We start from the raw sequence: 11,783 nt of genomic DNA, 5'->3' as shown, positions 1-11,783 counted from the left end.
GAGTACCGGCAGATCAGCGAGCCGCCGGCAGCACCGCATCCAGATCACCGGCCACGCCGGGCCGCCGCCATCCCCCGTGCCGTCCGGGTCAGAGACGGAGTCGCCGACCGCGCACAGGGACCGCCGCCGCCTGCACACGCCGGAGCGCCGCCGAGAGCCCAGCGCCCGCCACCGCTTCCCGAAGCCAACCGCCGCCCGAGCACCCTCGCGGATCCCGCCGCACGCCTGAACGCCGGCGCCACCGTGGCGCCATCAGATCGGGAGGAGGAGGAGCCCGCGCCTCGCTGCCCCGCGCAGACCACGCCGCCGTGCCACCAAGCAGGGAAGCCCCGCCCAGATCTGCCAGCGGCCCGACTTGCCGCCGAGCCGAGCGCCGCCGCGAGGGCCGGCCGTCCTGCGCCGCCCAGGGCCCTGTTTATCACAACAGTAACGGCAAGGTAAGATCCTTTAAAGTTCACGATATGATTCTTGAATATATCGTGTCCAAAGCAGGCCAGGAAAATTTTATCACTGTCGTCGGCGGGCACTGGTTGATGCCAACTCCTAGCAACAAAGTCCGTCGACTGTCTGTGCAGAGTAGTGGTTCTTAACAAGGGAATCCAACAGAAGGCATGGATTTGTCTCAAGTACGGTCACTAACCGTATTTGGAAGCCAAGACCGACCACTGCCTTTTCATTCATTCAATAATGGAATAATTCAAGTGTTTGATCTGGAGGGTTGGAAGGGATTGACAAATAAACATATGGAGGACATATGTAAAATGCTTGTACTGAAGTATTTGAGCCTCCGCCGAACAGAGATTTCCACGATTCCATCAGAGATAGAGAAGATCCAGGATCTGGAAACTTTTGATGCAAGGGAGACAAATGTCGGAGATCTACCCAAAACTTTTGGCAATCTCAAACGGCTCCGCAGTTTGCTTGGGGGAAGTAAAAAATCACGGAAGGCTTTGAAGATGCCTCAATAGAAAAATAAGGTGACAATGAAAGCACTTCGTGTACTGTCAGGGATCGAGATCAGTGAAGGCTCGACCACTGCTGCAAGTCTTGATCAGCTAACTGGGCTAAGGAAACTTGCCATTTACAAGCTCAATATTATTGAGGGTCAAAAAACCTTCATAGATTTATGCTCCTCCATTCAGTACCTCTGCAGCTGCGGTCTACAGACACTTGCAATCAATGATGAGAGCTCTAATTTTATCAACTCACTAGACTCCATGTCTGCTCCTCCAAGATACCTCATTGGTCTGGAGCTGTCTGGCATGTTGGAAAGGCCTCCAAAGTGGATCGTGGAGCTCAAGAACCTCTACAAGCTGACCCTTTCTGTGACAGTTCTAAAGACTGATACTTTCAAGCTCATCCAGGACCTGCCCAAATTGTTTTCTCTCACCTTTACACTCAATGCAGCAAAGGATGATCGGGACATCGTGGACATCCTTGAGGAAAATAAGCAGCTTGATAGGGAGATAATTGTTCCTCCTGGAGGATTCAAGAGTCTAAAGCTGCTTCGCTTCTTTGCAACTTTGGTGCCAAGGCTGAGCTTTGCAGTTACAGGAGAGGTAATGCCACCACTCGAGAGGATTGATCTGCAGTTTCAGGCCTTCGAAGGGATTTATGGCATCGAGACTCTTAGTAGTCTCCGAGAAGTGCATCTCAGCGTTGATAATCAAGCCGATGAGATAACCAAGTTCTTGGTAGAAGATTTGAAGGATACCCCCAAGTATTTAGATAAGGAGTACGTGAGCAAGTGGCCAAAAATAATCACTGTTTGAAGAGATTGGATGAGATGTTGTTGTCTCTTGACTCACCTACAATCATTTGGCACTGTATTTCTAGGAAGATTATTTTCTAAAAATCCAAAATTCCGTTTTGCGAGCTAAATAAACAGACTGCATCTTTACTTACGGCTACTTTACATTTTGATTCTTGTAATCTGTACTTCTGTATGGTGCTGTTACTTCTACTATTTTTCTGTAGTACTGTCACTTCCATTATTGATCTTTTTGTGTTCATATACATGTATGCCTATTATACTTGTTTTCACTGTACGCATTGGATTGCAATATGTCCCAGTATTTATAATATAATCAGCAGTCCAATCGGTCGAATTGGATTGCAATATGTCCCATTGCCTGCATCACCAACCTGGCCGAATCAAACCCAATAAGGGTCGCGCGAATGGCAACTCCTCGCTCGGTCCACATCATCACACGTACAACAAAATCGGAGGGCTCACGCAAGAATCTATTTCCTTTTCTCTTCCTCCACACGCTACCTTCTCTTCTCTCCTCTCCTCTCGTCTCCCCCAACACCGCCGCCGCCGCCTGCTACTCAACGCGCCCAGCTCCGTCCGCGACAGCCCGCCCTGCTCTGCCCGCATCTCCATGGCGCTGGTTCCGCAACGCCCCGCCATCTCCGCTCTGCTCTGCCCGTGGCGGCTCCTGTGACGTGCCGATATGGCCGCGCCGCGGCCGGTTGCGATTCGGAGAACACGCGGGCGGTGGTGCATGGTCTGGGCAGCGCCGAACTGCGAGGCCCCAATTCTGCATCGACGCCTCCTTCCTCCGTCGCTCAGATACAAGGCGGCTCTCTCCTAGCCAGCCTTCAGCCATGCGTCTTCCTCTCCTCTTTGATCAGCTTTCTCGTCCTCTGGAGAAGTAGCATGCCGCGGAGCTGCGCCTGATCCGCTGCCGACGGCACACGTCTCAGGCCCAAGCCTGAGCTATTTAAAGCAATTGCTGTTAAGGTTCAAATACCTGGATTTTTCTTTTATTAGTTTAAGAAGCATTTAACTTTTCTGTTTGACTGTATCTATATGCTCTCACAATCTTATCTTATATTTACTATTTGGAGGCACCTTTCAAAACGTATAATTAACCCACATCATCAATATTATTTCTAGCGTTGGATTAGAAAATTTACGGCTAGGATAAAAAGAAAGTTACGTAACAAAGTTGGTCCAGTAATTGGAGGCACCTTTTTTTTTGAGGATATTGGAGGCACCTTTCAAGACGTATAATTAACCCACATCATCAATATTATTTCTAGCGTTGGATTAGATGGTTTACGGCCAGGATAAAAAGAAAGTTACGTAACAAAGTTGGTCCAGTAATTAAAAGGATTTGTCACGTCTACCAGTAGTAGAAAAAAATAGAAGCCTCCACCCATGAAAACTAGTAGAAGGCCCGTGCGTTGCTACGGGCAAAAGCCGAATTCCCATGCGTTGCCACGGAATAATAAAAATATGAGCACGTTGATCAAACTATTCTTCCAATTTAGAAATACGGGTTAAGCATGGTTACATTCAGATTTCATCATGCAACGACGAATATAAATTCTCTTCACTCTTTTCCTTCTGGCAATCTTCGTATGTCTTTAACTAACCAAATCGATCGCCACCACCACCCAAGAACTCATAACTGAATATATATCATCCATTTTTAAGTAGGATTAGTACTCTCTCTCTAAAGAAGAAATATAAGAGTGTTTCGATCACTAAAGTAGTGAATCTAAACGCTCTTATATTTCTTTACGGAGGGAGTACCAGTCAACTTCACGCATCCATGTGTCACTATTATAAGGTACACAAAGATTGACAGTCAATATTACAAGCTACATAAAGATTGACAATCACTATTACAAGGTATACAAAGATTGACAAATTCACGTAAGCCTCTTATTTCAGCAATAATAGCACAATCAATGCAACCTTCAAATAATAAGCTTATTGTATATAGGAAAGGTTCCATTTATCTTGAATCAAGATTTTTCAATAATAAGTTGGATATTTATCTAATGTTTTTGAAGCTGGGGGATATGTATACAATTAGTATCTTTATTACAAACACAATGGCCTGGTCGTGGTCACAGCAACAGGCGTCGAGGTGTTCATGGTGCCACAGATCTCCTTTCGCCTCTCCGCCAAGTTGAGAGACGGTGTGACGACGGCAAACCTGTCACCGGCCTTTAAGTCCGTCCGCTTTCATGCCGGCCACGGTGGTCAACCTCGCCCCGAGCATCGACTTCTTCAGATGCGCGATGGCAGATGCCTCGCTCTCCCTCTGAAACACCATGATGGACACAATCGACCTTGCCTGCCCGCCGGCATGGTCGCCATCGCAAGCATCACCTTCCCGTCTAGCCCGCGCTCGCCGACCGCCTCTCCCACAACCCGCTCAACAACTACCCGGCTCCTGCTTCCATGAAAATGCAATATATTTCATAGTCACCAAAAGGCAACAAAAGTAAGATCACCAATTAAATCCTAGTATGACGAAACATTTATGCCGAAATAGATACGAACCAACTCATAGATTAAAGTTAAATCTAGCAATATAGTACACGTGGCACCAGAGTAAACCCCATATTAAACAATGTGGTAGATAGTGTTTACCTGAATGCTGACAGAGGTATACCAAGTAACAAAGCTAGTTACAGCCAAAGCTCGATGCCTCCAAACCAAAGTTTAACTCCTAACAGGAAATGTCTCCAAATCAAGCTAGCTGCGGCCAAACTTTGAAACCTGAAGAAAATGGAGGGGAAAACGAAATCAGGAAAGGCAAGAGAAAGAAAATCATATAGGATAAAATTATCTCACTGCTCCAAACATATACAGTACAGCTAAGAAATCTCCTTATTAGTTCTTTTATAGAATTAGCCCACTGATGAGATAAGATAGTAAATATAGTTATTTCTTACAACAATCTTTGGAAGATTAGTATTAAACATATACATCGGGAATTCACAAAAAAAACATATACATCGGGAGATGAAGTGGTTTTTTCCAGAGAACTAACTGAACAAAGAAACTACAATTAATAAAGTAGCACATAGTCCGTGATGTAATTCGTAGCAGTACAGGTCCGCTGATGTTACCACACAAACACAAATTACCTGAAGCCTGCCAATCAAATCGAGTACGGTACGTATTAAAAGAACTGCTATGTGAGCTAAGGAAGCAGCATTGAGGACGCAAGGAAATACAATTGTCACTTGTCAATACATTCCCCTAATCTCCCGAATTTTACACTACATGCTCATACACTTCTATTTTTGCATCCCATATTATGTTTGATAGCTCAGTTGTTCCTGAATTACACCAAATAGAATATCAATTCTTTTGGAAAAGGTAGACATCCATATAAAAGACATGGTGTTTAAATACTTTTAAAAGCCATAACTTAAGTTCACAGAGGCAATAGAACAAATTATCTATAGTTTCCTTGTGCTCTAGATTGTAGGTTCATCACAGGTGCAAGATAAGAAATTAAATTGCTTTGAAGAATATAAAGATAGCAAATGAAGAAATCAGCCGCTGCCTACCGGACTCAGGTTTGCAGCATACAAACATATATACAGACCATGAATGTACTATGACTTCAGAAGAATATACATTAATCTGCCATATTGTAGGGAAACAAATCTGGAGCACAAAGTAGAGAGAAACACCTGTAATACACGTGCATGATATAACACTACCTGAATGTAACAAAATATAATTGTATTTCTAATGGAACAAAATAGAGCTGTGGGCATTAACACTGTATCTGGGCATGGTACTCAAGATGCTTCTTTATTTTTTGTTCTTATTACATCATGTACACTTCAAAGAGAGGCGCCGACTCTACAACTTTTCAAGCATCAAACTATATAAGAGTAATTACCCGTGCATTTTGCCACTGTTTGTTAGAAATACATCACATCAGAGATGCAGAACCCATTTTCTCTTAGGTCAATAACAAACATTAAACCTTGGAGACGGGATTAGCAATTCCGTGGAACATTAACTTCTCCCACTGGTTCAATACACTCTTCAATTTTGATTCTTATTTTAGCAGCACGGTAAATGCCATTTGCTGCTTCAATACACTATATATGCATGGTTATGCAAATCAAAATTGAAAGATGGTCTGCTGCAGAAGTGTAGAAAACATGCATGGTGGTGTTGTAAGAGTGAATACTTATTTATGAGATAAATCGGCATATGAGCTGATACTGTATAAATTAGGAAGACAAAATTGAACTATGCACCATTGAAAGACAAATTATGAAGTCCACATTTTTGCTGAGACATATTGCAGATTTATATTAGCATTCAACATCTATTCACAGAAGACAAAAAAGGTCAGTCGATTTGCAAAGCACACATCTGCATGAATATGTCACAAGTTATATGTTTGTCTTAAGGTTACAGAATGATGATCAATTCTCAGGGTAAAACTAACTGTAACATGCCTCTCATTATTATTTTTGTTAGAGAAGAAGTTACATTTGCTACGTACTAAAATTGTTGGGGTTCCAGACCTTGGGTTATCTGAAGTGTGGGTAAGTTGTAGAGGTTAACAGCATGGACATCATTCCAATTTTACGGCACGAGCAAAAACATGTCAGAATGCAAGTATGCAGGTCAGGTATCCCATTGTTTCTGCTTCTGCAATGAATATGTTGAAAGGTGAGTTACCTATTAGGGAGAGACTCAGCTCAATGTCCGCAGCTGAAATCAGTGTATCCTCTTTCTGTCAACCTTCTGTATCTTTGAAATCTTCAAGCTCATGTCATGGTATTTGCTTCAAGGACAACAAACAAATCAGGTATGTGATCCAAGAAGAGAAAGGAAATTTAACAAATCCATTCAGAAATTGAGAGGTTGATAGCATTTTACTTATGTGATGACTACCTCGACAAAAATCCATATATCTTGGAACGCAGGGCACCAATCAGAACCATATTAAAGCAGTAGACAGAGAGGTCCGCGAAGAAGAAATAAATGCAAGAACAGAAAAAGGGAAAAGGAAAAGGAAAGTGAAGTGTATTACTGTATTGATGCCAGACGAACATACGACCTCGACCCCTTATCACCTACAGTGCAACACGGAGGAATGAAGAAACAATTTGTAGTCCCAAGACTGATGCTGGATTCTACATTGTTGAATCTTTAGATGCATTGGTAAGTGGATATATAATGAAACTGCAACAATACAAAGCTAAATAGATTCTTATAAAAGGATTAAATAATCAACTAAAGGCATGTCTAAAGATGAAAATTATTTGCATCAGACCCATCGGAATTAGCTTTTGCCATGTAGTTTATGAGCTAAAGCTGAGCATTTACTAATCGATAAAAGCATCAAGCATCATCAGCTATAAAACAAACTACATTTTCTAATAAGATGGCACAGGCATGAAATGCCGAAGAAGCAGTCATGAGAAATCTGGACCTTCCTCGAGTTGCCTTTGTGTAAATAGGAGGCATTTTTGTCTATGTAACCCTGAGAGCACAGAACCAAGCATGAGAAATCTGAACCTTCCTCGAGTTTCCTTTGTGTAAACAGGAAAATTGAAATCCTTTGCCACACATCTGAACCTTCCAAGAAGCTGTTATCAGGGTTACACAAAGGCAACAAAAACTACTATGAAAATTTCATTGATAGCTAGAGATCTTGGTCCTGACAAGCAAAATAGGCAGTCATGTTTTTATTTGACAAAAGAATCTAGCATATTTACTTCAGTTTAATTAAACCTCCAACGGAGACTAACAAATGATGGAGGATGCAGCCATCATTGCAAAAGCTTCGCCAGCATCAAAAGTTGGAGCACCCCGCTGAACGGATAAGGTACTCTTATACTACATGCTCACACTGCCAAACACTCCATAAGAATAATAAACAATAACATTCAGATTTATTTCAAATGGTAGAATATTCATCAAATCAAACAAATCAATATTGCTTGACGTGATCTCACTCCTGCGCAGTGCTTGCTATGTGTTCATCATCTACTTACGCCTCATTGGTGTTTCGCTTCGTGGCTGAGGACTTCGACGATCAAGAGGCGTTTCTTTTGTACTCCCTCCGTTCCTAAATAGAAGTCTTTATATAGAATTCAATATGGACTACTTACGAAGCAAAATGAGTGAATCTACTTACGCCTCATTTTTCACCATGAATGTTATTTCGTGGTGAAAAATTTGCAAGATGCTAAAACTTTTGATCTAATTTCATGTCCCAAAATTTCATATTTTTTTATTCTGTTTTTCATTTTCTTTTGAATTTACTGTTCATGGATGGTGTAGGTGCATCTGGGAGTAGAAAATCCACTCTGTTATATTTTTATATTGCATGGTTTGTTTCATGTCTTGTAAGCTGGTCCTACAGCACCATGTACCTTGTATCGTGTTTCTTTTGCCTTTTCTATTTTTCAGGGTGTCATTAATTTAATGTCGGGTCTATGCCTTCTTTCTAAAAAATCAAGATGTTCATGTAAGCAATGTAGGAGCGATAACCCACCTCTCTTTGCTTCTCTTCTTTTCTCTTGTCCTGCTGCGCATTGAAAATATTCTCTGACTTCTTCGGAGTGACATCCGTCCATTCCCAAATTCATGCGCAGACTCATGGCGAAGCTCCACACGGCTTGTTCAGATTTGACTATGCCATGACTTCTCAATTTTCTGACAAGGATTGGTGCAGATCTAAATAGGAAAGGTAACAAAAAATAATCATCAGAGTCATGTTGCACAAAAATCAAACAATTTCTCTATATCTCCGCCACTCAGTCAAAATGTGTATGCACTAAATTAGAGAGCACATGAGAAACTGTTTAAGCAGCATAAATGAATGATTACTGCGGTTGTGAGCTCTAATTAAGCTAGGTGTTCAGGCATACAGTAATCGAAACGAATGGCACAACCGAACTAACGATGAGCAATATGATGCACATAGATTACAGGTGCCTGAATCTAACCTAGAGATAGAAGCTTGGTGATGCCTTCGGCAAGTTCAACGACCTCGCCGGCCCACAGCACAGGGTCAACGGTGCCATGACAACAAAGGACCCTAGCTGAGGCAATCGTCCACGACGTGATCTTCCTCGTCTGCATTGTCGAAGTCTTCTCACCCCAGCCCCCGGTCGAGTTGCCGTCGATCGGGAGTTCCGAGGATTGAGTGGCTGTGCAGATCAAATCGGCGGGCATCATGACCTGCAGCGCTCAGCAAGGAGCTATGCGGGGCGGCACCATGGGAGCCACACGAGCGACATGGCGAGGTTGGGGCGCTCCTTGGCCGCGGGAGGCGAGCAGGGAGAGACAGAAGAGCGGCGGCATGGTGGCATGCTTCAATGACAGCGAGGTCGATGGTGGGAAGGCGTGACCAGATCGACCTGTCGCGCAGCCGGCCGCCACCGCTCGCAGACAGAGAGAGAGAGATGTGAGAGGGGAGGGACTTCCATGGGAGAGAAGAGAGGATGCGTTGACCTGTGGAGCTCGCCGTCGGATGCGTCATGTGTGCCGCCGCCGCCGCAAGGGAGACAGGTCATGGAGGAGACCGCGCGGGCGCGAGCGCCGTTGCGATGCGCGAGTTGTGGGAGAAGACCGGAGCGATGCAGGCGTGGCGGCGCGGGATCCGGCAGGTGGTCGGACGGGTGTGGCTGGAGGTGGGGGTGGGAAGGGAAGGAGGAGGCCGAGCCGAGCGGTGGCGGCGCAACCTCTACGAACCCTAGGCGTGAGAGGGGATCGAGCGCATAGGAGAGGGAGGAGAGGAGCGTCTCGTGGGTGCGGGCTGAATGATAAAAAAATCGGTCGGAGACAGAGAGGTGAGACGGAAAATAACTCGACGAAAAATAACCAACGAAATTAAACCGGACGAAAAAAAACCGGACGAAAGTGGTGGGACGAAAATAAACCCGGAACGGAGACTACCAACTGAGACATTAGGAGTAGAGACTCCATGGTCCAGTAAAAAAGGATTTGTCACATCCACCGATGGTGGAAACAAAAATAAGCATCCACCGATGAAAACTCCATGAAGTTTATGAGAAACAAGGAAAAAAAAATCCACAATCGAGGTGGAGAGAAATATTCCACGTTTTCTCAAACCAATTTTTTTTCCACGAACATGTTGATGGCTAGTACGGCCTCTCCAACCAGATTACGTACAGAAAAAAAAACTGTATAGATTGAAAAAAGCCATTGCTGCCTTCTCCTTCCCTTAAACCCTACTGTCTTAGTTGTTGGCCGTGGCTGTTGTCGAACCACAACGCCAGGTGCCGCACAGATGTGGAGCTTCCCTCGCCAGTCATCGCAGGAAGAAGGTTTTGTATTGCAGTCTTTCCCATCTAAAAAGAGAGACCGTGCTTGCGCAGTCGCGGATCTGGAGCTGATACTGTTCTTCTTTCTGATCTGCTAAAGTTCTTGCCGAGGCTATGTCCCTTGAGGTGAACGGGAGTCTGTGCGTTGATCGTGCTGTACACGGCCAGGCGGCGAGAAACATGTATGAGGAGGTAGCAGTGGACGTGCTGCTGGACTCGAGAAGGATCAAGAAAATACACAATATCAAAGAACAGTAAGTAGAAACCCACCGAGAGAGCTAATGATCGGCCATGTTAATATTAATTTTATGATCATTCCAGCGGCTACAACGGTCAGTGTGGGTGTCACCAGATTCGCAAGGATATCGTATTTGTGGCTATTGCTAGGCTGTGGTTCATCTAACGATGTATCTGCACTCATCCTCCACCTCCTCTTCCGCTTTCACATCAGACGGAAGCTTCCTCGGCAGCAAGGCCAGAGGCAGCACGCGCTCACGCTCCTGTAATGGCAAGCTAGCATCATCATCTCGCCCTGCAGGTATCCTTAAATCCTGCGTATCATTAATTTAGCAGCATATAGATGCAAGTGAATGAGCAATAATGATATAAGCCACCATGTATCCGTCATGCAAATGCAGGCTGCCTAGATTGGTGTGTTTGTTTTTAACGCCACATGCACATGCAACGTCTAAGTTTTTTCTTGGTGAACAAATCCAAGAAAAAACATACAGATCGAGCACCTCTCAACATATAACATGTAAAATTAACACTTGATGTTACAATTCCTAGTACTCCGTTGGAATTTTACATGTTGGATGTTGAGAGGTGCTCGATCCCCTGATCGAGATATATCAATGATCGTTGTCAGTGCCAGTCGTCTACAACACCAGTTTCAAAACTGGCGTTTCTACGGGAAGATGTTTGGTGGTAGGAACAGACAGAAACACAAGTTCGTGATGGACTAATGGTTGTTTACACAGTCAGTTTGTTTACATGATATCTCACATGAGTCATCTCAATCACGTAATTCGTCACATGATTCCCATTGATGCCTGACATATATGCATGCGTGTACTTATTCATCATATTCATGCACTTAGCAGTTTCTTCTCTTATGTCTGGCCTATCATATTCATCATATTCCCATTGATCGCTTAGCGATGATTTGTTACTAATGCTAGAATCCCTTCACTGTATATCATGTTACTGTACAAAAATGCCTTCTAATCTCAAGTTCGCAAATAAAGCATCACATTGGAAAAAACATACAACACACCTATCTATGTAGATTATCTAATGGTCCAATCACATGCATATGTATACAACATTACCCATGTCTTACATTTCATATACATATTATTGATGGAAGTAAAAAGTAGTACATAGATTCAGTTTAATGAAGGGCACGAACTGTGAGGTATGTATTTGAATTTACACCACATGCAATTGTGATTTTCCACACTATAATGTTTATATATTTACATCAAGCTTATAATATATATTTTTCTTTTTTCCCATAATTATGTCCTGGCTTTTGTTAGCCTTGACACATTTCTAGACCAGTATCAGTTGGCCAAAACTTAGCAATGTCAAAGTTAGATATGACTGAAATATGCTCTAGGTATGCATGCATCTGTATATGTCCAATAAAAATACAAGATAAATACATCACATAAAAGAGAAATGCATCACTTTATATAGTA

At 43.4% G+C, this 11,783-nt stretch overlaps 1 long non-coding RNA gene and 1 pseudogene across 2 annotated transcripts; one reads left to right on the top strand and one right to left on the bottom strand.

Annotated features, from left to right (window-relative positions):
* The first annotated feature begins 256 nt into the window (after nt 1-256).
* On the top strand, nt 257-1,772 carry LOC123172920 (disease resistance protein Pik-2-like; annotated as a pseudogene).
* A 2,341-nt stretch (nt 1,773-4,113) lies between these two features.
* Nucleotides 4,114-8,506, bottom strand: LOC123172921 (uncharacterized). 2 transcript variants are annotated; one of them, XR_006485776.1, is made up of 6 exons: nt 8,286-8,506; nt 6,816-6,858; nt 6,461-6,566; nt 5,323-5,422; nt 4,394-4,522; nt 4,114-4,193 (listed from the first exon to the last, which is right to left on the bottom strand). It is a non-coding gene; the product is annotated as an uncharacterized lncRNA (long non-coding RNA). The 2 variants fall into 2 exon arrangements; XR_006485775.1 differs by lacking the exon at nt 5,323-5,422 and having other exon boundaries at nt 4,120-4,193; nt 8,286-8,490.
* Between the last annotated feature and the right edge of the window lie 3,277 nt (nt 8,507-11,783).

Source organism: Triticum aestivum, unplaced genomic scaffold, assembly GCF_018294505.1.
Source record: "Triticum aestivum cultivar Chinese Spring unplaced genomic scaffold, IWGSC CS RefSeq v2.1 scaffold5879, whole genome shotgun sequence".
NCBI lineage: Eukaryota > Viridiplantae > Streptophyta > Magnoliopsida > Poales > Poaceae > Triticum > Triticum aestivum.
Note: the sequence above shows the minus strand (reverse complement) of the source record. Positions and strands in the feature narration are given on the sequence as shown.